General features: G+C 45.5%; 1 long non-coding RNA gene across 1 annotated transcript in view; it reads right to left on the bottom strand.

Moving 5' to 3' along the window:
* The window catches only part of LOC141559989 (uncharacterized), a 29,794-nt gene extending 7,568 nt beyond the window's left edge, over positions 1 to 22,226 (bottom strand). The window contains exon 1 of the long non-coding RNA XR_012487604.1: positions 22,156 to 22,226. This is a non-coding gene — a long non-coding RNA (uncharacterized LOC141559989). The remainder of the gene's footprint in view (positions 1 to 22,155) is intronic.
* Positions 22,227 to 26,617: the final 4,391 nt, after the last annotated feature.

The following is a 26,617-nucleotide window of genomic DNA, read 5'->3' as shown; positions in this document are numbered from 1 at the left end:
TCTGACATCCCGGGTTCTAAGAGCCCTCCCAGCTCTGACATCCTGGGTTCTAAGAGCCCTCCCAGCTCTGACATCCCGGGTTCTAAGGGCCCTCCCCGCTCTGACATCTCGGGTTCTAAAGGCCCTCCCAGCTCTGACATCCCGGGTTCTAAGGGCCCTCCCAGCTCTGACCTCCTGGGTTCTAAGGGCCCTCCCAGCTCTGACCTCCTGGGTTCTAAGGCCCTCCTAGCTCTGACCTCCTGGGTTCTAAGGGCCCTCCCAGCTCTGACATCCCGGGTTCTAAGGGCCCTCCCAGCTCTGACATCCCGGGTTCTAAGGGCCCTCCCAGCTCTGACCTCCTGGGTTCTAAGGGCCCTCCCAGCTCTGACCTCCTGGGTTCTAAGGGCCCTCCCAGCTCTGACATCCCGGGTTCTAAGGGCCCTCCCAGCTCTGACCTCCTGGGTTCTAAGAGCCCTCCCAGCTCTGACATCCTGGGTTCTAAGGGCCCTCCCAGCTCTGACCTCCCGGGTTCTATGGGCCCTCCCAATCCTGCCATTTTATATTTTAGTAAATATTTCCTCTCTAACATTAAATGGATCTAAATTCCTGCTTTGAAGACAAGCATCATGGCCAGTAGGTTCTTATGAGAGTGGAACACTGGGGCATCAGAACTCCAAAATGATGGTCCAAAGAATAGTCAACAGCAAGGAGGGCTCTGGCCACAGACTCTAGGATGAGAGAACAGAAAACCCAAACCCTGATGACCCCCACCCTGTCAGACAGAACTTCCTTTCCTCCTTTTCAACAAGCCAATCTCATCTGCTTTGCTGCCTTTCTAACAGTCCTCTCCCTCCTCTCCAAAAACCTAATCTCAGCATGTGGGCCTCAAATCTGTGCCGTGTGAATATCAGTTGAAAGAACTGGGCTTCGTTAGCCTAGAAAAGAAAAGATTCCCTAGAATGGAGCGATTGTCTTCAAGCATTTGAGGGGCCATCGTGTGCACCGAGGACGGGGCTCAACCTACATGGTCCCAGAAAACAGAACCAGGAACAGCTGGAGCTGGGAGACAAAAGCATGTGAAAAAGCAGGTGCAGGTGTGATGTCAGGAATAACTTTCTAACAATCAGAACTACCCCCAACATATAATGAGCTTGTCTTTGAGAGTGAGACCTCCTTCACTGAAGATTCTCAAATAAAAACTGATGTCCATATAGAGGAAAGAAGGAAAAAAGTACTCAGAAGGAGAGAAGCGTTTATATAAAAGCATTACATAGGTACTCTTACAAATATTATCTCATTTGGTTCTCACAACCCTGGGAGGTAGGTACTGTTATTTATTACACCTATTTTACATTTAAGGAAACTGAGACAGGCAGAAGTTAAGTTATCTTGTATAGGGTCACCCAGTTAATAAATGTCTGAGGCTGAATTTGAATGCAGGCTCCAAGCGCGGCATTCTATCCACTGCACCATCCAGCTTTTTCAGCAGGGATGGTTTGGATTAGTGACTTCTGCTGTTCCCTCTAAGCCAGAGATCCCAAAGTTCTGTGAGTGACTGAGCAACATGGAAATCCAGGTCTTAAAGGAAGGGAGAACACAAAGTAAATGAGACTGAGATGAGACATGGTTCCTGTGGGAAAACACCCAGGTGTTTTTGTGAGCAGCAAGGTCAAAATGAGTCAACATCATAATGCCAGGGAGACTCAACAAACTCCTGAGACCCTGGGCCAAGGGAAGAGAAGTCGTATCCAGTCAGAGAAAAGCGAGTGAATACTCTTAGCCAACAACCTTTGGGGCACCCCATTGAGGAAGGATATCGACATGCCTTTTTAACCCATCCAGAGGAGTCTGAAGGGCCAAGATGGGACCATACCATGCAAAGGCTGGCTGAAAGAACTGGGGATCTTCCAACTCACTTCCAGCTGATCAATGATGGACAGAAATAACTACACCCAGAGAAGGAACACTGGGAAGCGAATGTAAACTGTTAGCACTACTGTCTATCTACCCAGGTTACTTATGCCTTCCGAAGCTAATACTTAATGTGCAACAAGAAAATTGGATTTTCACACATATCTAGGTTATACTGTAACACATGTAAAATGTATGGGATTACCTGCCATGGGGGGAGGGAGTAGAGGGAGGGAGGGGAAAATTTGGAAAAATGAATACAAGGGATAATGTTATAAAAAAATTACTCATGCATATATAATGTCAAAAAAAATTATAAATAAAATTTAAAAAAAAAAAGAACTGGGGATCTTTAGCCAGGAAATGAGGAAAAATGGGTTTTGAATTTGATAATAAGAAAGGATTAGCTAACTATTGGAGCTGCTACTGAGGTGAATACAGGGCTTTGTGGAGGTTCAGTCTTCTTGTGCCATAGGGGATGGGGAGGTATTAAGCAGAGGCAACTTTTCAGCCTGCTTTTAGTTTGCTCACCTTCCCCTCCCACTCTGCTTTTTAACTAACCTGGCCATCTCTGGCCTCTGGGCCAGACCCTTGGGCTGCAGTAGCTGGGCCTGTTACAGCTGCACCCCCACACACACCCTTCCTACCCCCATGCTCTCTCTCTTCCCCTGTGGACTTCTAGTTTCCTTCAGACATCAAAAGCTCAAACACCATCAAGCAATCCACCAACAAACACGTATGAAATGCCCGTGTGCCCGACACTGTGCTTGATGTTGAGGTCAAGGAGAAAAAACAAAGCAATCCCTTTCTCTTCTGAGATCCCTTCTATCAGATTCTGGGAGGGAGGAAAGAGAGGGAGGAGAGCTGCAAGGACTTAGCCCTGCCATAATGTAAGCAGCTCTAAATTATACAAGGCTTCTGACAGCAGGAATGGGGTTTTTTCCTGTTCCAATGGCTGGGGCCCTCCCAAGGCTAACGATCCATCACAGCAAGGACCACGAATATCTCTAATTAATGGATAAATGGCTTGGAAACAGTGACCTGCCCACACAACTCCTCACAAACCACTGTTTGACGGCAAACAGAGTCTCAGTCCCACAAAAAACACAGTGAGCTTCCATGCTGAGACCCATCACAGCCTCCCATTACACCCCAACGCTCCCCCCCACATGGGCCAATTCTGCCCAGGGCACAATTATTGGGCGAAAGGCCCTCAATCACACACAAACACACAGGCCCGGAGTCGCACGGAGGTTCTCCTGTTCTTGTCTGTAATCAGACAGGATTACACAGAGAAATACAGACTCACACACACGTCTTCAACCACACAGAGATACCCTCAGCCATACTACACAATCACAAACAGCGTACATGGTGAACCTTTTTTTTTAATTTTTTATTTTTTTTATTATTATAGTTTTTATTTACCAGATATATGCATGGGTAATTTTACAGCACAACTGACAAACCTTTTGTTCTAATTTTTCCCCTCCTCCCCACCCCCCAGATGGCAGGTTGACCAGTACATGTTAAATATGTTAAATTATAAATTATATACAATATATGTATATATGTCATGGTGAACCCTTAAATAATGTTACGTACACTGGTACCTCAGCAAAATAATAATAATAAAGAGCATTTATTGAGTACTTCACAAGTATCATTTCATCTTCATAGCAACTCTGGGAAGGTTTATATTATCACTATTTCCATTTTACAGATGAGGAAACTGAGGCAGGCAGCGATTTACCTAGGGTCACTGGGACAGGATTTGAACTCGGGGCTTCCTGAGGCTCAGCATGCTATCCACCTCACCACCAGCTGTCTAGTATTTCTCTTGAAATCTCAGTTTACCCATCTGTAAAAGGGGAATGATTCGAGCACCCACAAGTCACGTTTAACGTGCGGGCCTGCTGAAAGGAACAAACGTGTGAATACCTGTGGATCCCTCTGCCAACCTGAGCGCGCACACAAGTGCGAGGAGTATTTTCACCCCCTCGCCCACACTCAGCACCGGGCACTGCAGCACGCGGCCCCCGCCCCGCCCACGCAGACACACCTGTATCCCTCCAGCCGGGCACACTCCCTCACAAGAGGCCCGCCGGTGGACGCCGCATCCCAGAGCATCCCCGGAGCCGCCCCGGCCCGGCAGCCTCCGTCGCCATGCCAACAGCCTGACTCCCCTCCCCCAGCCATAAATAAATAACGGGCACGCGGGACCCCGGGGCTGCCGCCAGGTGCGCCTGGGAAAGGCGGCCAGCGCCTCGCCGGCATCTCTCACTTCGGGATAATGAGTGCGAATTGGATTTCACACTCGCCGTCCCCGCGGCCGGAGCTCGCTCGGAATGGAGGCCCGGGATTTCAGACGCTTTAAGGGCTCCAGGGAAGGTGCGAGCGGGCGGGGACGGCCGGCGGCCTGGCTGCTCCCGGTCTGGCAGAGCACACGCGTGCCCACACATGGGGCAGCCCGCGAGCCAGTGCGCATGAAACCCCCGGCCCCGCGCGGGGAGGGAGGGCGGGAGGAAGGAAGGAAGGAAGGAAGGAAGGAAGGGAGGAAGGGAGGAAGGGAGGAAGGGAGGAAGGGAGGAAGGGAGGGAGGGAGGGAGGGAGGGAGGGAGGAAGGGAGGAAGGGAGGAAGGGAGGAAGGAGGGAGGGAGGGAGGGAGGGAGGAAGGAAGGAAGGAAAGGAGGGAGGGAGGGAGGACTTCACAAATATCAAATTTGATCCTCATAATAGCCCTCAGATGTCACTATCTGCATTTTACAAATGAGGAAAATGAGGCAAACAGGGGTTCAGTGACTTGCTCAGGTTCCATGCTAGTGTCTGAGGCCAGATCTGAAGCTGAGTTTTCCCGACTCTAGCCCCACGGCCCAGGCCACTGAATGGATCATGAGATCAGAGGCTTAGAGAAGGAAGAAACCTGAAGGCATCATGTCCCACCTCCTCATTTCATCTGAGGCTCCAGGTGTCACCTCTTGGATCAGTGAGACCCGAGTTCGAATCCAGCCTCAGACATTTCCTAGCCATGTGACCCTGGATAAGTCACCCTGAACATCTCTTTGCCTCAGTTTCCTCCTTTTTAAGATGAGGATAATAAGAGCGCCCACTTCCCAGGGAGGTGAGAATCCAATGAGTTAAAGTGCTTTCACTTTGTAAACCTTGAAGTGACATATATATTTATATGAATGCTAATTATTATTGCTATTATTATAGATGAAGACAATAAGGCCGAAAGAGATGAAGTGAGCTACCCAGAGCCCCACAAGTAATAAACAACAGAGGCAAGATTGAATTAGATGATCTAATGCCAGGTTTTTTTTTTCCTTTTTCTTTTCAATTTTATTTTCAGTTCCAAACTCTCTCCTTCCTCCACCCCCTCCCCCACCCACTGAAAAGGCAAGAAATACAATACCCATTATAGATATGAAGTCATACAGAACATATTGCTGTAAGGCAGGAATTTTTCACTTTTTTTTAATCTAGGACCCCTTTGGCAATTTCATGAAACCTATGGACCCATCTTTAAAAAACATTTTCTAAAGTGCATAAAATCAAACATGTAGGATGACAAAGGAAATCAAATATAGCAATCAAAATATCAAGAAATTTCCTTTGAGTTTTCTTAGGATCAAAGAATTCTGGAGCTTGAAGGAACACCCCCTCGGAAATATCCTTCTCTACCAAGAGCTTCTTCAGCCTTCCTTTGCAAGCCTCCAGTGACGGGAGCCTGCCCCACTTCTGTACTTTCTCATTGTGAGGAAGCCCATCGAGTCCAAAATCTTCCCTCAGCAATTTCCTGCCACTGTTGCTAACTCTGCTCTTTGGAGCCAAGCACAAGCAGCAAATGAGGGACCTTTAAGCATTTAAAGGTCCCTCTAGCCTTTCACACTCCTAAGCTTCTCTTCTTCAAGATAAATCCCATCCACAGAACATACACACACCTAAAACAGTTTCTGGACCTCTCCTCCTTTGCCACAAGCCTACTGCTCCTGGCCCTGCCCAAGGATGCCCACCAGCTCCTCCCTGCCCTTCCTAAAAAGCAGTGCCCAGGTCTGAGCCTGGCATTCCAGATGTGGAGACCAGAGCCACCCACTCAGTTTAATTCCACAAACACCTCTCAAGCCACACTGTATGCTCAGGTACCTTCCCAGATGTTGAGATTAGGCAACAAAACCTTCCTAATCTCTGGGAATTTCCAAAGGGACTGAAAACTAAAGGATCATGGGACCAAATATTTAGAACTGGGAAGAAACCAGAGAAGTCATTTTTACTAATAGAACATAAACTTCTTGAGGGCAGAAATTATTTATTCCCCTCTTTGTATCTCTAGCACCTACCCCAGTGCCCAAATCTAAGGACCACTCATCTACCTACACAGTCTAGAATTAACAGACCTGGCTCATCCATTTAGTTCTTAATCATATGCATTACTAGGCTGAATTTTTCAGTGCTGAGAAAGGAGAACATTTCCATTGTTCAAAGTCACAGATACAGCCAGTCCTGCTAGAATGTAGAGCGGAAAAGAGATGACAGGTAATCCATCCTGAGAAATCTGATGGCAGCGAAATTTTGATGGCAGGCTGGGGAGCCTGTATTTTGTCTCTGAGATAATAGAGAACCACTATCGTTTTTTGAGCAGTGGAATGACTTGTTCAGACATGGATTTTAGGAATGTCAGTTTAGAAGCTGAAACAGGAAAGGGGGAGACTGGAAATAAGGAGAACCTCAGATACAGTAGTACAAGCTTTGTTGGTGGAGTTGTGAAATGATCCAACCATTCTGGAGAGCAATTCCGAACTATACCCAAAGGCAGGCACCCCTTTGAGTACAGCAGAATCACTACTAAGTGTGTATTCCAAAGAGATCATAAAAGATGGGAAAGGACCCATATGTGCAAAACTGTTTGTAGCAGCCCTTTTGGAGTGGCAAAGAGTTGGACATTGGCCAAACCACCAGTTTGAGAATTATTGAATAAGTTATGGATTATTATTGTTCTATAAGAAACCGTCAGCAGGATGACTTCAGAAAAGCCTAGACAGACTTACATGAACTGATGTTGAATAAAGTGAGCAGAACCAGGAGATCATTGTACACAATAACAGCAAGATGATGTGATGATCAGCTGTGGTGGACTTGGCTGTTCTCGGTAATGCAGTGATCCAAGAAACTCCAATAGACTTGGGATGGAAAATCCCTTCTGCATCCAGAGAATTATGAGACTGAATGTGGATTGAAGCATAGTATTTTTACCATTGTTTGCTTGCTTGTTTTTTTTTTCTTTCTCATAGTTTTTTCCCTTTTGGTCTGATTTTTCTTTCACAACATAACAGATATGGAAATATTTTTAAAGGATTATACATGTTTAATCTTTAAAAAAAAAAAATCTGATAGTACAAGAGGAATGCTCCCATTGTTGATGAGCTCTTTGAGAGTCTTTCTTTGTAACACTAGAGAGAATTAGCCCAGAAGAAATTGGATAAGGGCAAAGTTAGGGAATCCACCCCAAATGTTCATATGGACTATTTGTGCCTGGCCTGTGGCAGAACGGTCCAAGCTCATGTGGGTTTGATCAGCCACAGTCAGATTCACCATAACTTGACTCTAACACAGTGATGTCACTTTGATCCTCTTAGAGAACGAAGGACAACAACCAACCTATCAGAGTATAGCATAAAGCCTGACCCCTAGTAAGTGCTTCATAAATTCTAGTTTGATTGATGAGTAAGTAGGAAACAGATGTGGTGACTGAGTCTGAACACACTCTCAGCACAGGCTAAGAGCTAATTCCATGAGGCACGGCCACGTAACATCCCCGGAGGGCTGCTGTTGCTTTGGGCCAGGGAATGCTTTGAGTCCGGCTCCATACCTTAGGTGCCATCCAGCCCACTCTGTTCCTCTAATTCATTTCCAGGCTCAGATCATGGTCCATTTGAATGGTCTGATGGGCGAGACCTATGGACAGCCCACTTAACTACACAGATCAGAATTAACAGACCTGGTTCATCCATTTATTTCTTAATCATATGAATTACTAGACTGACCTCGTTGGAATGGTGTAGAACTTCATTTAGGGAGCTTTGCAGGGTTTCGAGGCATTAGACAATCAGCCATTGATGACAAAGAGACCGACAAGTAGAGTAGTATGTATATGTGTGGGAAACTGGGGGAAGGATCGTGTCTTAGCATCCCTGAATGGGTCTGGATGGGCAAGGGAAGCCTGGCTGCTATTTGCCCTACTTCCCCCTGCAAAGCACACACACACACACACACACACACACACACACACACACACACACACACACACACACAGAGTTTCAAGCTTATACCTGGGACAATATAGGCCTGAATCCCCAAACCCAAATCAAATTAGGAAGGAGAACATGGGATACCCCAAAAAAATGGCAGCCCCATTCCCCAAACCCAAACCCCAGACCAAGCTAGGTCGGGGAACACTGGGGTACATCTGTGAGGGGGAACAGAAAAAAAGGATAACAAACTCTCCCAGCTCTCTCTTCCAAAATATGTCTCTGTTGTCCCCATCCCCCAAACAGCACCTTCACCTGAACAGAGTATAGAGTTTAGGATGAGCAAGACTTGAGTTCAAATCCTGCCTCTGAAATGCTCTAGCTAGCTGACCCTAGGCAAGTCACTTCACTTCATCCAACCTCAGTGGCTTCCTCTGTAAAATGGAGGAAGAAATAACTCCCAGACTATCTACCTTACCAGGTAAGCAAAAAGCTCAGAAGAGATAATGGATACACTTTTAAAATTAAAGCTTTAAATAGCTTGAAAAACACTAGGCAAATTTTAGTGACTATTGAATATTAAACTTGGAGCTAGGAAGGCTCAGGATGTATACCTTATACTGCCTTATGTATACTGTCTTAGGCTGATCTTCAATATTCTTATTTGTAAAATGGGTATAAAAATAGCACCTACTTCAAAAGACTATTGCAAGCATGGAATGAGATCCATCAGGACCCTACACTGTCCATAATTGGCAGGTACATATTTATGTAAATGTGTCTCTCATTTCGAGGCTGATTTAACTAATTGGTAATGAGGGAAGAAGGGAGCTCACAAAATCGCGTGCATCTTCTCCACCATCTTGGCTCCGCCCCCATGTGTCTCTCATTTCAAATATAAATTCCTTGAAAATGTAGCCTGGGTGTTCTTTCTCCCTTGTACTCCCCATTGCTTATCATAGTGCCTGGCACATAGTAAGAGCTTAATAAATGCTTGGTGATTAAGGGCTCGGGAGATGCAAAGCCAAAATTAAATCCTGAAGGAGCTTTCATGCTATATGGAAATTATTTTGCAAATCTTTAGGGAGTAAATTGCATGTCAGCTCTAATCGTACCTGCCTGGTGCTTGATAGTCCACTGTTAGGGTGCTGTTCCTTTGGCTATGAGACCAAGATTCCTCTGAAAATGCAACTGTCCTTGGCAGGGTCACACTTCAAGCAGCTATGAGTCACTGGGGCCTCGATGGGAATGAGTTTCAAATTGTTCCCCAAAGCCAATTCAGACACTTCCCGAGGACATCAGAGGAAGCTGGATGCTGGAGGGAAATTATGCCATTTATTTCCCCGAGGCTGGTTACAGCCCCTTAGATCTGTGTTCCTTACAATCTAGCCCCTTCCTCCCCAGCCAGAATTTCAGGATTGTAGGAACCTCAAAGGTCCCAGGATTCAGAGCTGGAAGGAACCTGAGAGATCGCACCTCTTTAAGGAGTGGTTTTTTGACAACAAACCACTAAAACTGGCAGTATAATGAGTATCTTTCTCATTTTAGAGGTGCAAAACTGAGCTCCTAAAAAGGGAAGGGACTTCCCATTGTGGCTCAGTACATAAGTGTCAAAGACTCAGTTTTGCTGCTGTTGAGTCGTTTGGGCAGTGTCTATCTCTTTGTGATCCTATTTGGGGTTTTCTTGGCAAAGATACTGGAGCACCCTGCAGTTTCCTTCTCCAATTCATTTTACAGATGGGGAAACTGAGGCAAATAGGGTTAAGTGGCTTGCCCAGGGTCATAAAGCTAGTAAGTCTCTGAGGCTGGATTTGAAATCATGAAGATGACTCTTCCTGACTCCAGGACTAGCCCTCTAACCATTGGACCACCCACTTCCCATCAAGACTCAGTAGAGAGCTCATTTTCCAGATGAAGAAACTTTGGTTAAGTGAATTGCAAGTGAGTGATTTGTCCAAGATTTCTTCATCCACATTAAATACCTCCAAAGCTGCTCCCCTGAGTATTCGGCCTACAGCAAAAAATAAATCCACACTCTCATAATAAATAGTTACTTAAAATTTGCCACACATAATTTCATTTAGGCCTCTTTAATAGCCCTGGGAAGTAGAAGCACCACATCCCCATTTGACAGATGAGGAAACTGAGACTTATAGGGAGAAGTAATTTTCCCATGGTCACAACACCATCATGTATCAGGCAACATGGGATTCGGATTGCAAGTCCAATACTACCCACTTTTTTCACCTAGAATCCTTCCCAGAGCCCAGCTCCTGAGCCCATTCCATTTATAGGTAGTGAGTAACTGAGGTGAGATTTGGTAATTTGTAATTAGATTTGCACTTCAATAATCTGCTTCTAAATTCAGTATTTATTCCACCACTCCATGATGCTCTCCAATGCTCCCTTACCCAATGTCTCCTCCCTTTCTGGGATGGACTCTTAAAAGCTATGTTGGGGCTCAGTTGGGCCATCCCAGCTGGCAGGGCTCTGAGTATTATCCAGGTGGCTGACTGAGCCTGCCATCCACGGGCCCACCTAGCTCTGTGCAGAGCAGAGATCATTAAGTAATTAATTTTGTTGGCTGCATGACCCAAGAACCAAGTTAAATTCTGAAATGGCCCTCAGTCCTGGACCACTCCAGGCCTAAGGGCCGTGATGAGAGCAGAACAGCCAAAAGGGAATGGGAGGAAATAGGAAGCACAAGGATCCTTAACCTTTATCATGACTTGCACCTTTTTATCAATCTAGTAAAGCCCATGATCCGTTTCTCAGAATAAGAAGTTTTTGAATGCCCGAAATAAATATATAGTATTACAAAGGAGGACAATTATGCTGAAATAAAAATGTATTTTTTTCTAATTCAAGTTAATAAATCCCTTGAAATCTCTCCAAAGACACCAGATTAAAAATTTTCTCTTCTAGAATTGCACATGTTTAACATTTTGGATTATTTGCTGTCTAGGAGAAGGAATGGGAGGAAGGGAAGGAAAAAAATTGGAAGACAAAGTTTTGCAAAGATAAATGTTAAAAATTATCTAGTATATGTTTTGAAAATAGAAAGCTTTAATCAAAAAAAATTCTATTCTAAGCACATTAGCAGTATCATACTGTAGTAACTGGGAGCTAGGTTTGAAAGCTTTAGGACGCAGGTTCAAAAACAGCCTCTGATACATCCTCACTCCATCCTACATCTGCTGCACTGCCGGATTCTATTCCATGAAACAAGATGCCTCTCCCAAGCTTCCCTTCCCCTCTGATTGGAAGACTGGAGGGTGGAGCACTAAACTCCTCCCGTGCCTTCCTTTATAGAGGGCAGAAACTGGACTTTTAGATAGTCCTGCATCTATTACTTCCCTACCCCAGATACCATCTGCTCTGTTATCTCTCACACATACACAACCAACAGACTGCAGATCCTTGAGGATAAGAACTGTTTATTTTATTTTTTTTAATTTTATCTCCAACACTTAGCAGGAGCATCGAGATGATGTAATGGGTAGAGGGCCTCGCCTAAAGTCAAGAAGGCTCATCATCCTGAATTCAGATCTGGCCTCAGATACTTCTTGGGCAAGTCACGTTACCCTGTGTGCCTCAGTTTCCTCATCTGTAAAATGAGCCGACAAAGGAAATAGCAAACCCCTCCAGTATCTTTGCCAAGAAAACCCCACATGGGATCACAAAGAACAGGAAACAACTAAAAGACCTCAACAACAATACACTTAACACAGTGTCTGGAACGTGATGGGGGCTTAATAAATGTTTATTGGATTGGTTTGTAACTCTAAGCCAATGACACTGAATTCAAATAGAATTCACTAAGTCCTATATAAGGATATCTGCCAGACACAAAATGACTCAGAAAATCACATATTAAATCAACTATATTTTATTTTCGTTGTTATATTATGTTGTATTATTACATTCAACCCCATATTATATTTACATTCTGGTGGATCCTACCTTCCTTCTGGACCTATGCAGTCTACAGCACAAATGGTACCACATATGGATGGTTCTGAATGATTGCTTGACGTATGTGGGTTCTTGCCATGCTGATTGGGAACAACTCATACGGTGTAGACTGTGGCCTTCCCCCTGGGTCCTATATATGTATTATATTGTATCTGGCTCCAGTGGTACTATTGAGGAGACTGAGTTCAATATCTCGGTATCTAAACAATTCTTTAAGACTATAAAGTGTAGAGAAGCACCAATCTGTACTGGTGAAGAGACTGGTGATAATATCACAGTCCCTATCCCTATGATCATCAATTGATGGTGTTCTAAATGGGGGCTCTTTGTCCAGTGACCAATTAGTTGAACAGTGATGCTGTACCATGTGTAGAAAACAGATTTGCTAGATCAAAAATAGATGGGGGAAGGGAGAAGGAATGTCCAAAAAATTGGGCAGATTCCTGAGGCGAGGATTTAAAAGCTGAACAGAAGATTTTATACTTGATTCTAAGAATTCTAGAAAGGGGTGAGTGGGAGAACTATCATAGGAATTAAAAAGGCAAATGACGGGACCTACTTTGACCACAAAATGAGAAGATGGGACTCGTTGGAAAAGACCTTGATACTGGGAAAGATTAAAATCAAAAGGAGGAGGGGAGAGCGGATGATGAGATAGAGAGAGAGTGATGGAAGCAACAAACAGGAGCTTGGACAGACTTCAGTTCTGAAAGATAGTGGAGAATAGAAGGGGCTGGGGTGCTATGGTCTAGCAGGGGTTCTCAAACTATGGCCCACAGGCCAGATGCGGCCCCCCTGCCCAGGATGTTTATGCGCCCTCCAGGTTATAGCAAATGGGCTGGAGACAGAATGTGAGGTTTGTTTTTACTATAGTCGGGCCTCCCACAGTCTGAGGGACAGGGAACTGGCCCCTGTTTAAAAAGTTTGAGGACCACTGGCCTATAGGGTCACACAGCTGAACAACAACTAAGGATATGTGGATTGAGAGAGAATGAGAAGTCAAAGATCATGGTAAGGTTACAAAGGCGTAAGACTGGAAGGATGGTGATACCCCAGACAGAAATCGCAAAGTATGGAAGAGGGGAGGCTTTGGGGGAGAAGATAATGAGTTCTTCTTTGGATGTGCTGAATTTGAAATGACCATTGAAAGGTCCGACGGTTAATTGACGATGTAGGGTGGAAGCTGAGGGGGAGAAACCAGGGTTGTATTTATCCTTCTGAGAGTCCTCAATATAGATATGCCATGACTACTTTTCTCAGGAAGAGAATACGAAGGTGCTATGCTTGGTAAACACTGAACAACATCATCCAGAAATGAAATTGATTATATTTTAAAAAACAGAAAATTACTGTTTACTGATGTTGTGGGAGTCATTTCCGAATTAGCTTTGTGTCTGCAGTCAAATCATCAGCTGGTTTTAAAAAGGCAAGAAAGAGAGAAAAAGTAGAAGTTCACATAAAATTAGAAGAATCTGTGGAGTCTATATGTCAACTGTCCAGTTTCCTAACACAGTTGGACTGGGGTTCCCAGTTAGGGTCCCTCTCAATAATAATCTCTATAAATCCCTTTGTTCCCCACCCATGGTTTCCCACGAGAAATCCAGAATGTTTTCTGTCCCCACGAGATCCCTTAGCTCTCTTGCAAGTATCCAGGCAACTCTCTTTCCCTTTCTGGAAGGCTTCAAGCAGCCCACATTCTGGTGGATCCTACCTTCCTTCTGGACCTATGCAGTCTACATAACAAATGGTATCCACATATGGATGGCTTTGCATTGCTCCTCGACGTTCGTGGTTTCTTGCCATGCTTGTCCTTCTTCAACTTAGGGGACAAGTCATACCATGTGGACTATGGCCTTTCCACTAGGTGCAAGGAGGGCTGGGTCTCTCCATCCCCTCTCCCACCTTCTCTCATCAGGGTTCCAAATCCCTTTTCTCTCTTACTCATTTAATTTTTCCTTATATATCTCCACCTGGCACTGGTTCCTCTCCATGTCGCTCTCCATCTGGATAAATATCTCCTTCTGTGTGTGTCTTATCTCCCTTTAAAGATTAAGCCCAAGAATCAACTTAGATTATGAACTCTATCCATTGCCAAGATGCCAACTTCGTGATCGTGAGTAGTATCACCTTTCAGAATAGTGAAAAGTAGTGGAGACAGAAGCACTATGGAAGCTTCGGCACAGTGTAAGATCCAATCAAGCCAGACCGTCCTCTGAGAATTTATAGAGGAAGTAGGGGATGCCGTGGAGAGAGCATCAGACCTAGAATCAGAAAAACTCCCAGTCCTGAGCCCAAATCTGGCTGTGTGCTCCTGGGCAAGTCACTTAACCCTGCTCACCTCAGTCCCTTCATCTATAAAATGATCTGGAGAAGAAAAGGACAAACTAATGCAGTATCTTTCTCAAAAACAAACAAACAAACAAACCCAAATGGGGTCACAAAGAGTCAGAAAAGACCAAAAAAAAAAAAAAAAGACAACAAAAAGATGTGAAATAGAATAGATTTGCCAGTATTTTTATAGCAATTAACTCTCATTATCAATACAAAATCATCACATTTGGAATTTACCGTCCCAGTACCCAACGCACCAAGTGGAGAAGTGAAAATGGCACTCAAGAAAATTAAGTCAGGAATTGCAACTGGGCCAAGCCAAGTAAACATAAAAGAAATTCGTGCTGGAAGTGACACAATTTTAAAGGCAATAGTGACTCAGTTTTCAAGATAGCTCAAAGACAGGTAGGTTCCAAAAGAATGGTAATAATCAATACTTTAAGGATTCATAATTTTGTTTTCACAGTGTCCTCCCTCCCTCACTGCCCTGTCTCCCCACCACTGGCACAGATACGTATTCCAGCCCTGCCACAACATCGCCAAAAATCTCCAAGAAAATTCACTACCCGGCAGCCAACCGGTGATGTCTGAATTTAACTCAGTCGAGGGATATATGTTAGATTTAGACCTAGAAGGGACCTTAGTGGAAATTCAGTCCATTTTTTGATTCTGCAAATGAAACCTCCCTCAAGTAAATTGCCTAAGATCACAGAGCTAGAAAGGACCAGGGAAAGGTCTTCATGACACAAAGCTCAGTGAAAATGCAGAGGAAAGAGATGAAATGGAAACAAAATGGCCAGTGTTACTGGATCACAGACTACACCGAGAGGAGAGAGCGGTCAGGCTGGTCATGTTTATCATCTAGTTCCCCGAAGCTAGGGTGGATTCCTCAGCCTCTGAGGATATTGCTACTTCAGTGCACTTTCTCCTATTCCCCCCTCCCTCAAGTCATCCTCTTTCTCCTGCAGCAGGGATGCCTTCCACAACCTCCCATCAAGTGTTCATTTAGCCTCTGCTTAAACCCTGACCACCCAGAGAGCAGGGAGCTCACCATCCCCAGGCATCTCCTCCCATTTTCCAGTGACAGCTCTATGGTTGGGGAGTTTTTCCTTTTCAATCCCAAGGCCAGCCTTCTATGGTAAAAACGTCTCACCTCACACCTTGGCACTCGCCTCAGCCTCCACACTGGCTCTCTGCTTCCAGCCTTTCCCAACAGGCTCACTCTGAAAAGACTGTTAGATTCCAGATTCCAGAGTCCAGCTGGGCTCAGGTCACTCCCCCGACTCAGAGATCCTTTTACTGAAGTGGGGGAAAGGGTTAGACCTGGCATCCCCCCAGCCTGCATTTCCTCTCCAACTGATTGGACAGCAGCTGCTGGTGGTGGGAGTAAAAGGGTCGGGAAGAAGAATTAAGAGGGGGAAAGGGAATGAATGAGCCAGGAGTTGAAACAGTCACCAGGTACACTGAGCAGGGCCGGACATCTTGGGCCCCACAGTCTATCTCACAGGGCTGCCATGGCCCTTACTGACCGCATCATGACAGGAAGAGGGTAGGTTAGAAAGAACCTAGACCATGAGTTTGATCCTAGTGCCAACTCTTCATCCAGCTTCCTGAGTATCCAGGGATGACTCATTCCACCCTTCTCCAGTTAGGAGAGAATGAAATTAGATGGTCTCTAAAGTCCCTCCTACCTCTGACCTCCTGAGTTCTAAGGGCCCTCCCAGCTCTGACCTCCTGGGTTCTAAGGGCCCTCCCAGCTCTGACCTCCTGGGTTCTAAGGGCCCTCCCAGCTCTGACCTCCTGGGTTCTAAGGGCCCTCCCAGCTCTGACCTCCTGGGTTCTAAGGGCCCTCCCAGCTCTGACATCCTGGGTTCTAAGGGCCCTCCAGGCTCTGACCTCCTGGGTTTTAAGGGCCCCCCCAGCTCTGACCTCCTGGGTTCTAAGGGCCCTCCCAGCTCTGACCTCCTGGGTTCTAAGGGCCTTCCCAGCTCTGACCTCCTGTGTTCTAAGGGCCCTCCCAGCTCTGACATTGTGGGTTCTAAGGGCCCCCCCAGCTCTGACCTCCTGGGTTCTAAGGGCCCTCCCAGCTCTAGAATTCTATGAGTAGCTATAAATCTCCGCCCCGGGGGCACCCAGCAGGTAACTTTCTCCTTCTGGCTCAGGCCTGTCCACTGTGATCATGTTCTCCACATTAAACATTTACGAGCCCTGGTCCTCCTCAGCAAGGGACAGAATCTGGTCCTGGGCTTTTGGACCCACGCCAGAGAATTATGTTCGCACAGTCCAGACAGCCCTCGGAATCTAGCCCCACACTGGGAAAGCTGCCTCCCCTCAGAACCACTTGCACTTTAAGAGGAACAGACCCTTTAAAATCCTTGCCGCTGGCACTGGAATCACCTGGCTGCAGGCTTAACGTGGTCCCCATTTCTTCCCCCTCCTTACTCCTTCATTCTCAGAATAAATGTGTTCTTTCCTCCTGGGAGCCGGGAAGGGGTAAGAATCATTGACTGGGTTTTAGGCCTGAGGAGAACCTTAGAGACCATTGAGTCCGACCCTCTCATTTTATGGAAGAAGAAACTGGGACACACAGATTGTTCTGTGCTCAATGTCTGAGGTAGGATTTGAATCCTGATCCTCCTGACTCCAGGACCAGCGCTCCAGCCCTAACTCTACACATCCTTTCCTGAGACATTGTTGCAGTGAAAGAAAACCGGAGAGCTCAGAACTTGTCCAAACAGCAAAGCAGCCAGAGCTTGAAGGTGAATCATGGAATTTCAGAGTTCTCTCCCTCTTTTCCATAGAGCTCTAGGCCCTCGGAGCAGGAAGAAGCCCCAAAAAGCATGTCATCCATTTTTTACAGGGAGAGAAACTGAGGGCCCGAGACACCCTCCAGGACTAGAACCCTAGACCTCTGTCTCCCTGTCCATGAGGCTCTTTTCCCTATAGCATAGCCACTCCCCCAGATATAAGATGGGGAGTCTGTGATCCCCTGGCCCCAGGGATGGAGGAGAGCCAAAAAGTGACAGGTGCAGAGAATTACTCCCCTGGAGTGTGTCCATCTGTGCACTCCTCCTGCCCCCACCCAACATCCCCTTCACTTATTGGGTCAGCCCCTGGCTGAGTTCACCCCTGGCATGAGATGCTGAGAATACTTCTTGGTTGCTATGGCAGCCCCAGAGCAGGGGGCGAGGAGAGAGTTTGTGTTTCTGTGTGTGTGTGTGTGTGTGTGTGTGTGTGTGTGTGTGTGTGTGTGTGTGTGTGTGTGTGCATTCCAGCTTTAGAGGAAGAAATACCTCAAGAAGCAGGAAAATTTTACCCCTGCCCCCACCACATAGAAGCTTACGTTTCTAGGGCACTTTGCAGGGTACAAAGCACTTTTCTCAGGACGTGGAGGTCAGAGGCTGGTGATATACATTTTATTATCCCCCCCGACTTTTTTTTCTTCAAATAAGAGTCGAGACTGTGATTGTCCAGGGTGACACACCCAGTGTCCCACCCATGAGACCACTCTTTCCATCACGCTAATCATCCCTGCCCTAGATGTTCTCCCGGCTCCCACCCCATGGCTACGACACAGATGTTGTGGGTGAAGGAAGGAGGAGAGAAGATTCTGGGATCCCCTTTCCAGAGGGAGAGAAGATAACAGGGATTTGAGTCCTTGCCCAAGGACTCCAGGGTCCCTAACAGGCAATACTTGCCCGGCCCTCTCTGAAAGGGATTTCACCTGCAGATGACTGGCTCAACTCTCTCCAAGAAAAAAGATGGAAGAATAAGAATTGGAATCCTCCTCAGGTCAGTGACCTTGATCAAAAACAAGGGTACTTAACATTTCTGTTGTCATGGATTCCTCTGGTGAAATTTCTGGACCCCTTACCAGAAAAAAATGGTTTCAAATGTATAAAATAAATTCATAGGATTAAAAAAGAAATCAATTACAATGAAATACAATTATAAAGAATAATTTTAAAAGAAAAAAACAGGTTCACAGACTCCCAATTAAGAATCATAGAATCTTTTGGTGAAATTTTGGGGCCCTTTATTAGAAGTATTTTTAATGAATAAAATAAATTCATAGGATTACAAAGGAAATCAATTACTTAATGTTTTAAATATTTTTTTAAAGAAAAAAAAAAAAAAAGGTTCACAGACTCCAGATTGAGAACCATGGGGCTGGTCTGCCTCTTGCCCCCACACATACACACCTGTGTATATTCAATCATATACATCCCACACGTGTCCTACATAGCTTCAAACATACAACCATTGCTATACACTCACCTCCCCACCGATCCAACCAGTCAGCACACACACATTGCAGGGAAGAGATAAGAGAGTGAGTGCTCCAGGGAAACCAGAGTGCAGGAGAAATCTGTGTTAGAAGATGTTCATTCTAAGCTGTCAGTGCTGACATTCTCCTCCCAGCCCGTGGGCCCACTGGAGCCCATCTTAAGTTTGCTCTTACTGGAGGTTTGGGCATAAAGCACACAGCCCCAGACCGGGGACCAGTCAGAGGGCCTATGTTTCCCGTGTCGGAATGCCCAGGGACTAATTACTGGCAGGTGATCTTGGACCATTCACTTCCCTTTCTCAGAATCATCAATTTTCCTTTCTGAAAAATAAAGGGCCCAGATTAGATTCCTGGGCTTCTGTTAGTTCCAGTGCTCAGCTCTGTTCTAAAACACAAACACTGGCGGGGATTCTCACAGATACACACACCTCCACCCACGTTCATCTCCACAGGTCCTGTGGGTCCCACCCCCGCGCTGTAAAAGAACACAGCGGGGGACAAAAAGAATTAAAGAAGTCAGAGAGCCTGGGAATGTCGGCCTGGATAAGACAGGCTTTGGCTGGAAAGTCACGACACCCCCAAACAAGCTCTGAGCCTCGTTAGCAATGAGCCTCCCAGGGGAATTTCCAGACTTGACCTTTCCAGGACTTTAGAGAAAGGGCTGGGTGGAATTTCCCTCATCCAGGGCAAGTCCCCTCCAGCGCCCAAGAGATGGGGTGGGGATTAGGGTGAGCCACCTCCCTTAGCCTGGATAAAGACTCCTGTGTCTCTGTATTGATTGGCTAAGATCAATGAGCTCCAGGGTCCTTTTAGAAACTGAAATGCAGAATGGTAGAAGTAGAAAAGCTCTCAGAATATAACTGGGCTAGAAAGGACTGAAACATAGAACCCAAAGTCTAGAGAGTCAGAGCTGGAAAAGCCCTTAGAAGCCAGAATGTCAGAGCTGGGAGGGCCCTTAGAACCCAGGAGGTCAGAGCTGGGAGGGCCCTTAGAACCCAAGGAGGTCAGAGCTGGGAGGGCCCTTAGAACCCAGGAGGTCAGAGCTGGGAGGGTCCTTAGAACCCGGGAGGTCAGAGCTGGGAGGGCCCTTAGAACCCAGGAGGTCAGAGCTGGGAGGGTCCTTAGAACCCTGGAGGTCAGAGCTGGGAGGGCCCTTAGAACCCAGGAGGTCAGAGCTGGGAGGGCCCTTAGAACCCAGGAGGTCAGAGCTGGGAGGGTCCTTAGAACCCTGGAGGTCAGAGCTGGGAGGGCCCTTAGAACCCAGGAGGTCAGAGCTGGGAGGGCCCTTAGAACCCAGGAGGTCAGAGCTGGGAGGGCCCTTAGAACCCAGGAAGTCAGAGCCGGGAGGGCCCTTAGAACCCGGGAGGTCAGAGCTGGGAGGGCCCTTAGAACCCAGGAGGTCAGAGCTGGGAGGGCCCTTAGAACCCAGGAAGTCAGAGCCGGGAGGGCCCTTAGAACCCGGGAGGTCAGAGCTGGGAGGGCCCTTAGAACCCAGGAGGTCAGAGCTGGGAGGGCCCTTAGAACCCAGGAGGTCAGAGCTGGGAGGGTCCTTAGAACCCAGGAGGTCAGAGCTGGGAGGGCCCTTAGAACTCTGAAGGTCAGAGCTGGGAGGGCCCTTAGAACCCAGGAGGTCAGAGCTGGGAGGACCCTTAGAACCCAGGAGGTCAAAGCTGGGAGGACCCTTAGAACCCAGGAGGTCAGAGCTGGAATGGCCCTTAAAATATAAGGTTTTTGCAAGTAAGAATTATTTCCTTCTTGTCATTGTATCCCCATTGTCTAACAGTACCTGACAAAGAACAAGGACTGAATGATTGATTGCAGACCTCCAGAGGTTAGACCAAGGACTCAATAGGACCAAGTTTTGTTGCCATGGATGGTCCCCCATACTTTAAAGAATAATGGCCCACTAGTCTGTACTTTTTTTAGACACATTCTCTCATTTAATTCTCCTAACAGCACCATGTGGCGTGTGATACAAATATCCCTTATTATTGTTGTCTCACAGATGAATGATGGTCTTACAGATGAGGAGACTGAGTCCAGAAAAGGAAAGGGACTCATACAGGATCACACAGCTATTGAGTGCCTGAGGTCAGATTATAATTCAAGGCTTTCTGACATGTCTCCTTCTACTGTCTCTGAAACTTAGAATCACAGGATTTGAAGCTGGGAAGAATCTTAGAAATAGAGCAGTCTTCTGATGTTGCAGAAGGACAAACTAAGAAAGAGTCTTGCTCAGTGTCACACAGGTAATAAGTAATTGAGCCAGACTCCAAATCTAGTTGCTGGATTTGCTTGTTTTTCTTCCATCTTTCTTCAGAAAGAACAGGGTAAATTAAGAGATGGCTTAAGATTCTCCCCGTATACTGGCAGGAGTCTTGGGTTCCCCATTTGCCCCACACCGGTAAAGTAAGATCCTTCAATAGAGAAAATTCTTTTCCCTCTAAAGCAGGAGGGAGTGAGAAGGAAGCAAAACTAAAAAACAAAACCAAAAAAATACACACCCCAAACCCTAAAAAAAACCTCCAACCACCAATTTTGTGGATGCAGTTACCAGGGAAACAGCGAGAGATGCATCTGGTGCTGGTTCCCTGCCTGCCTGAGCCCCTAGCATCTCCCCAGGAGGGCATTCTCCTCATGTCACTATGGGGCACAGGGGGCCAGGCTACGTAAGGGGACCCTGGTGATCATGTTGCCCTGACTGCCACCCATTGTCCCTGGGAACAGAAAGGCGGAGAGGAGACAATGGGACCTTCCACAATAGGCAGCCAGATGATCACCCCCAGATGCACCTGGGGATGGAGGGAGGCCTGGCTCAGCTTCTAAGAGCCAGCTTGCCCAATGGGGAAGGGGGATTAATGTTGCCAATAATCCCACCCTTGTTGCCAGATTTTTGAGTCCTACATGGATATTTACCTCAGTCCTTGCCACTTATAGCAACAGTCAGGATTTCTACGTTCCTGTGCAATCCTGAGCCCTGAGCCTTGCCCTCCCTTCTCCCCCACATATCCCAGGTCATTATTAATTCATAGTCAGGTCTGGGCTCCCGTTCTAATGTTTTCTCACTCCCCAGAACTTTTATGGTCAATGCCCCTTCCAGAGAAGTAGGAAAAGAGGGAGGGAGCCCAACTCTCCGAGGCCCCAGCCAGAGTCAGAGAATCACAGAATGTTAGAGCTGGAAGTGAATTTGCAATATGGATCCTTACTGGAAAGAACCTCTGAGATCACCTAAGCCAACTATTAAATTTTCCAGAGGCACAAATAAAGGCTCAAATCACTGGCTGATGAGCCCATAACCTAACCAACTCCCAGGCCAATGCTCTGGACACTGAAGTAGGCTGTGTCCAACAACACCCTCACGTTATAGTCAAAGGAACTGAGGCCCCAGAAAGAGAAAGTCACTCATTCTCTTTGTGTTCTTACCTATGAGAACTGGTTTGTGTTGAGCAATCCACACTGTTATCCATCCCTGCTTATTATCAACAGCTCCAGTTTGCAAAATGGCTAGCCTGAGCCAAGGGCATAGTGCCACAGATAGAACAAAAGTAGGGGAAACCATACATGCAATTGGATAAAACAGAGCATGTGCCCTAAATTAGATAGTCAATGGTCAAATCCAAGAAGATCAACTGAGGAAGGGAAAAAGTCAGACACCATAAGGGTAAGAAGGCAGTGGGAATTTAACATGTATTTTAACATATTTAACATGCATTAGACTACCTGCCAGATGGGAAGGGAATGGGGCAAGGAGGGGAAAATTTGGAACAAAAGGTTTTGCAAGGGTCAATGTTGGAAAAATTACCCATGGTAAATAAATATTTAAAAAAAAAAAAAAAGAAGGCAATGGGAACAATTCAAGGCGGTGGTAATCAGGTGACTAAAGGCCATAGACAAAGTAAATGGTTTAAATAAGCAAAAGTCAGAAAAAAAAGACAAAAAGATTTAGAGTAGATAAAAAAAATTAGATTTGGAGTCCAAAAAAGTTGGATTCAGATTCTACTTCAGACACTGACTGGCTATGTAACACTGGACAATCACTTAACTTTTCTGGGTCTCTATAAATTGAGCCACAAGCTTGATATTAAAACAATTCTTTTCAGCCAACTCTGGATTGGGAAATCAGAAACCTGAGCTCTAATCCAAATTTACCATTAATTCATCATATGATTTTGGGCAAATCAATTGTACTTCCTTATCTCTGTTTCCAAACACAAAATGAAGGGATGTCTCTCAGCTTTTTTCTAACAAAGCCACTTGCAAATCTGACAAGACAGCTGCCAGTTCTTACATGCTATATTCTAAGGCCCTTCCAAGCTCTAAATTCCATGTTCTAAGCTCCTTTCCAGTTCTTACATTCTAAGCCCTAACATCTTGTGATGTAATGTTTCTGTCCTTTTATTCTATGTTCCAAGATATATCATTTGATGTTCTAAGATCCCTTCCAAGCTGTTTTTAAAATTCTAAATTTAAATTAAATTTTAAAATTCTAAAATTTTAAATAGAATTTTAAAGGTACCATCTAGTCTAATATTCTGTGTTCTAAGCTTCCTTCCTGTTTTGCTCTCAGGTTTCTTCCAGGTTCCAGCACTGCATGGTTGAAAGAACTTTGGGTACATTATCGGTTCTGCTCCTCCCTACTTTGAGCAAGTCACAATCCCTTGAGTTCAGGTTGCTCTCCATACAAAAGAGGAGTTTGGGAAAGAAAACAAATATTTGTTCATGGAAAAGAGATTAATTTACCAAAATGAGAAGGTTTGGACGAGATGGCCTCTAAAGTCCCTTTCAACTCTAACCTTTATGATCCTAGTTCTGACATCCTCTAATCCTAAAATCCCACTGGTCTCCCACAGTCTATGGAATTACCTGCTCCAAGTGCAGACAATCCTGGGTTTTAAAGTGCATAATAATAGTCACGCCCAGCAAACTGGAGACAAGGGCTTAGGAAGACACACAAATTCTGACAGGCCCAGTGTGTCACTCCCTGCAGCTCAGAGCCCAGACTCCAACCTCAGCCTCCTTAGTGCTTTCCTCATCTATCCCACTGGGCCGAGCCTTTCCTAGTAACTGATTTTCTCCTGTCATGGGAACTTTAAACAGACTCTTAGGTGTAGCAATGACTGTAAAGAGACGTCCAAAGGCATTTTTTTTAATTCATAAAAAAGAACAGAGGGAGAGCCAAAAGGAATTCAGAAATCACATAACCTCTGTGAGTCATAGTTTATTCATCTATACAATGAGGATATTACCCACATTGCCTATCTATTGCCAAGATCAAAGAAAAACAAATGGATGGAATTTACTGAATGAAGTTCCATAAAAATGCCAACTATCATCTTTGTACGATAGGAAATTGGCCATAAAAGGGCTGAAGACAAGGTCAAAGACAGCTGGTGATGGTACCGAAGTAAACCCGTGGCCGCTCACCCCTAAAACAAACATATCCATCTGTACCCACCAGCCATTAGTGACCTCACTGGGAAAGTACCAATTACTGGAATTTTCCCTCTATTCATTTTTCTTCCAGGTTCTTTGATGAGTTCCAGCATCTTATGCGGTCCCATAGCCAAACATTTGGCAGGTATAGACAGGGACATAAATCAGCTACAAGAACCTCCGCGAGCCATAGTGCAGACAAAGGGGGACCCTCTGACAGAATGTCAGCTACATTTTCCTACAGTCTGTGTCCTCCCTCATAGCCCTCCACAATCCACTGAAGAATAGAGGAAAGTGAACCCTGGCTTAGTAGTTGTCTTAATTGCCTTTTTTTCATCTGTAAAATGGGTACAGCAAGCTGGAACAGATGACCTCTTAAGTGTCTTACAGGTCCACCATTCTTGTTCTGTGACTCTTTCCCTATATTTCGTTCCATTTGCAAGGGCCCTCCAAGCTCTGTGTTCTAAAGACCCTCCCTGATCCCCTAATAATGGCAATCAGTGTCCGTGATTGGGTGGATCGGGATGGTCCTCGTGGCAGCTGTAATGATGGTGGTGATGGTGCATTGATGATTATAATAGTAATAATGATAGTAATAGTCAAGTGACAGAAACTCAGTACATCTAAAATTCAACTCAAATAGCCCTCCTTCTGAACTTCTCCCCTTCTGTTTAGGATACCACTATACTTCTAAGCTTCTTAGACCAATTTTTCTCAAACCATGTTAAAAGGAACCCTGTAATATCTCAAGTTTCTTTTTAATGACTTTTTTGATGTTGGTTAATAAGCATTAAGAACAATCATTTTTACTACCAAGATTCTGCCAGTTTGTTTAAACTGAAGGATGCTACAAAAGGGTGCTATGAATCTAGATTTATAACCTTGTCATTACTCTGGACTGCTCATTCTTCCTGGGGCAAGTTGGGGCCAAATCCTATAATTTCCCCCTCCACAATGCCTCTTGCTTCCTTTTCTTTCTCTCTACTCATACAATCATCACCCTTGTTTGGTCCCCCATAACCTCTTGGCTGGACTGCTACAACAGCTTCCTGATTGGTCTCCCTGTTTCAAATCTCTTTCCTCTCCAATCCGTCCTCCACAAATATGCAAAATGATATTCCAAAAGAACAAGCCTAACCACATCACTCTCTTAACTTAATAATCTCCAATGGCTCCTCTAGGAACTTCCATTTCGTTTTTAAAGCACTTTTGCAACTTGGCCCCAACCTACTTTTCCAACTTTATTATCATTTTTCTCCTTTCTGGACTCTATAATCCAGACAAACCAGCCTATTGCCTTTTCCTACACACCACAATCTATTTTCTTTCTGTATATATTCACACTGGATGTCCCCATGCTTAAGATTCACTCCCACCTCACTTCCACCTCTTAGAATCTTTTATTTCTTTTTTTTTTTTTTTTTTTGAGGCTGGGGTTAAGTGACTCACCCAGGGTCACACAGCTAGGAAGTGTTAAGTGTCTGAGACTAGATGTGAACTGAGTCCTCCTGAATTCAGGGCTGGTGCTCTATCCACTGCGCCACCCAGCTGCCCCAAGAATCTTTTATTTCCTTAAAAATTCTACTCACACAAAACCTATAGGAAGCTCTTCCTTAGTCCCTAGATGATGGTCATGGTCAAGGTCACAGTCATGGTCACAGTCATGGTCATGGTGACTATAGTAGTGACAAGGGTAAGAGTGATGGTGGTGATGATAGTGGGTCATGATGGTGATGGTTATGATGACAATAATAATTATGGTGAGGGGGAGGTTGGCAATGTTGGCGGTGGTGAAGTTGTAATGGTGGTAGGACTGGTAATAATAGTGTGGTGATGATAGTGATAGTGATGGTAATGGTGGTGGTGGCGACCATCTTGGTAGTGATGGTTATAGTGATGATGGTGATGCTGAGGTTACCATGGTGATAGATGATGGGTAATGGTGATAATAGTGTAATAGTGATGATGATAGTGATCGTCATGGTAACGGTGATGGCAATCACCTTTGTAGTGATTGTCATGGTGATGGTAGTGATGGTGAAGTTTCATGGTGATGATGGCAGTAATGGTGATAGTGTTGGTGAGGGTGATATGGTGAACCATAGAATAAGATGGGGGAAGAGGTCACAGTAGATGGAGGAAAAAAAGAGAATATCAGTCAAAGACAATTATCCTTGAGGAAGATACTGTTGACCTTGCTCCAATTTCCTACACCTAGAGAAATGCTTCGAGGACCTCTTCATCCCCGCTTCCCTGGGGACTCCAGGAAGGACAGCTCCTGAGAAGAGCAGATTCTCTCCCCTTCTACTTCTGTTTGGACCCCAAACCTTAAGCTACAGTCAATTTATCCAAAGCATTTATCAAGTGTCTCCTCTAGGCCGAGTTTCATGTGTCAGTAAGGAGAGAGCCCCCTTCCTTGGAGAAGCCTGAAGTCTCCTGAGGTGGACCACAC

Source organism: Sminthopsis crassicaudata, chromosome 3 (genome assembly GCF_048593235.1).
Source record: "Sminthopsis crassicaudata isolate SCR6 chromosome 3, ASM4859323v1, whole genome shotgun sequence".
Classification (NCBI taxonomy): domain Eukaryota; kingdom Metazoa; phylum Chordata; class Mammalia; order Dasyuromorphia; family Dasyuridae; genus Sminthopsis; species Sminthopsis crassicaudata.
This window is presented reverse-complemented; position numbering and strand designations above follow the sequence as displayed.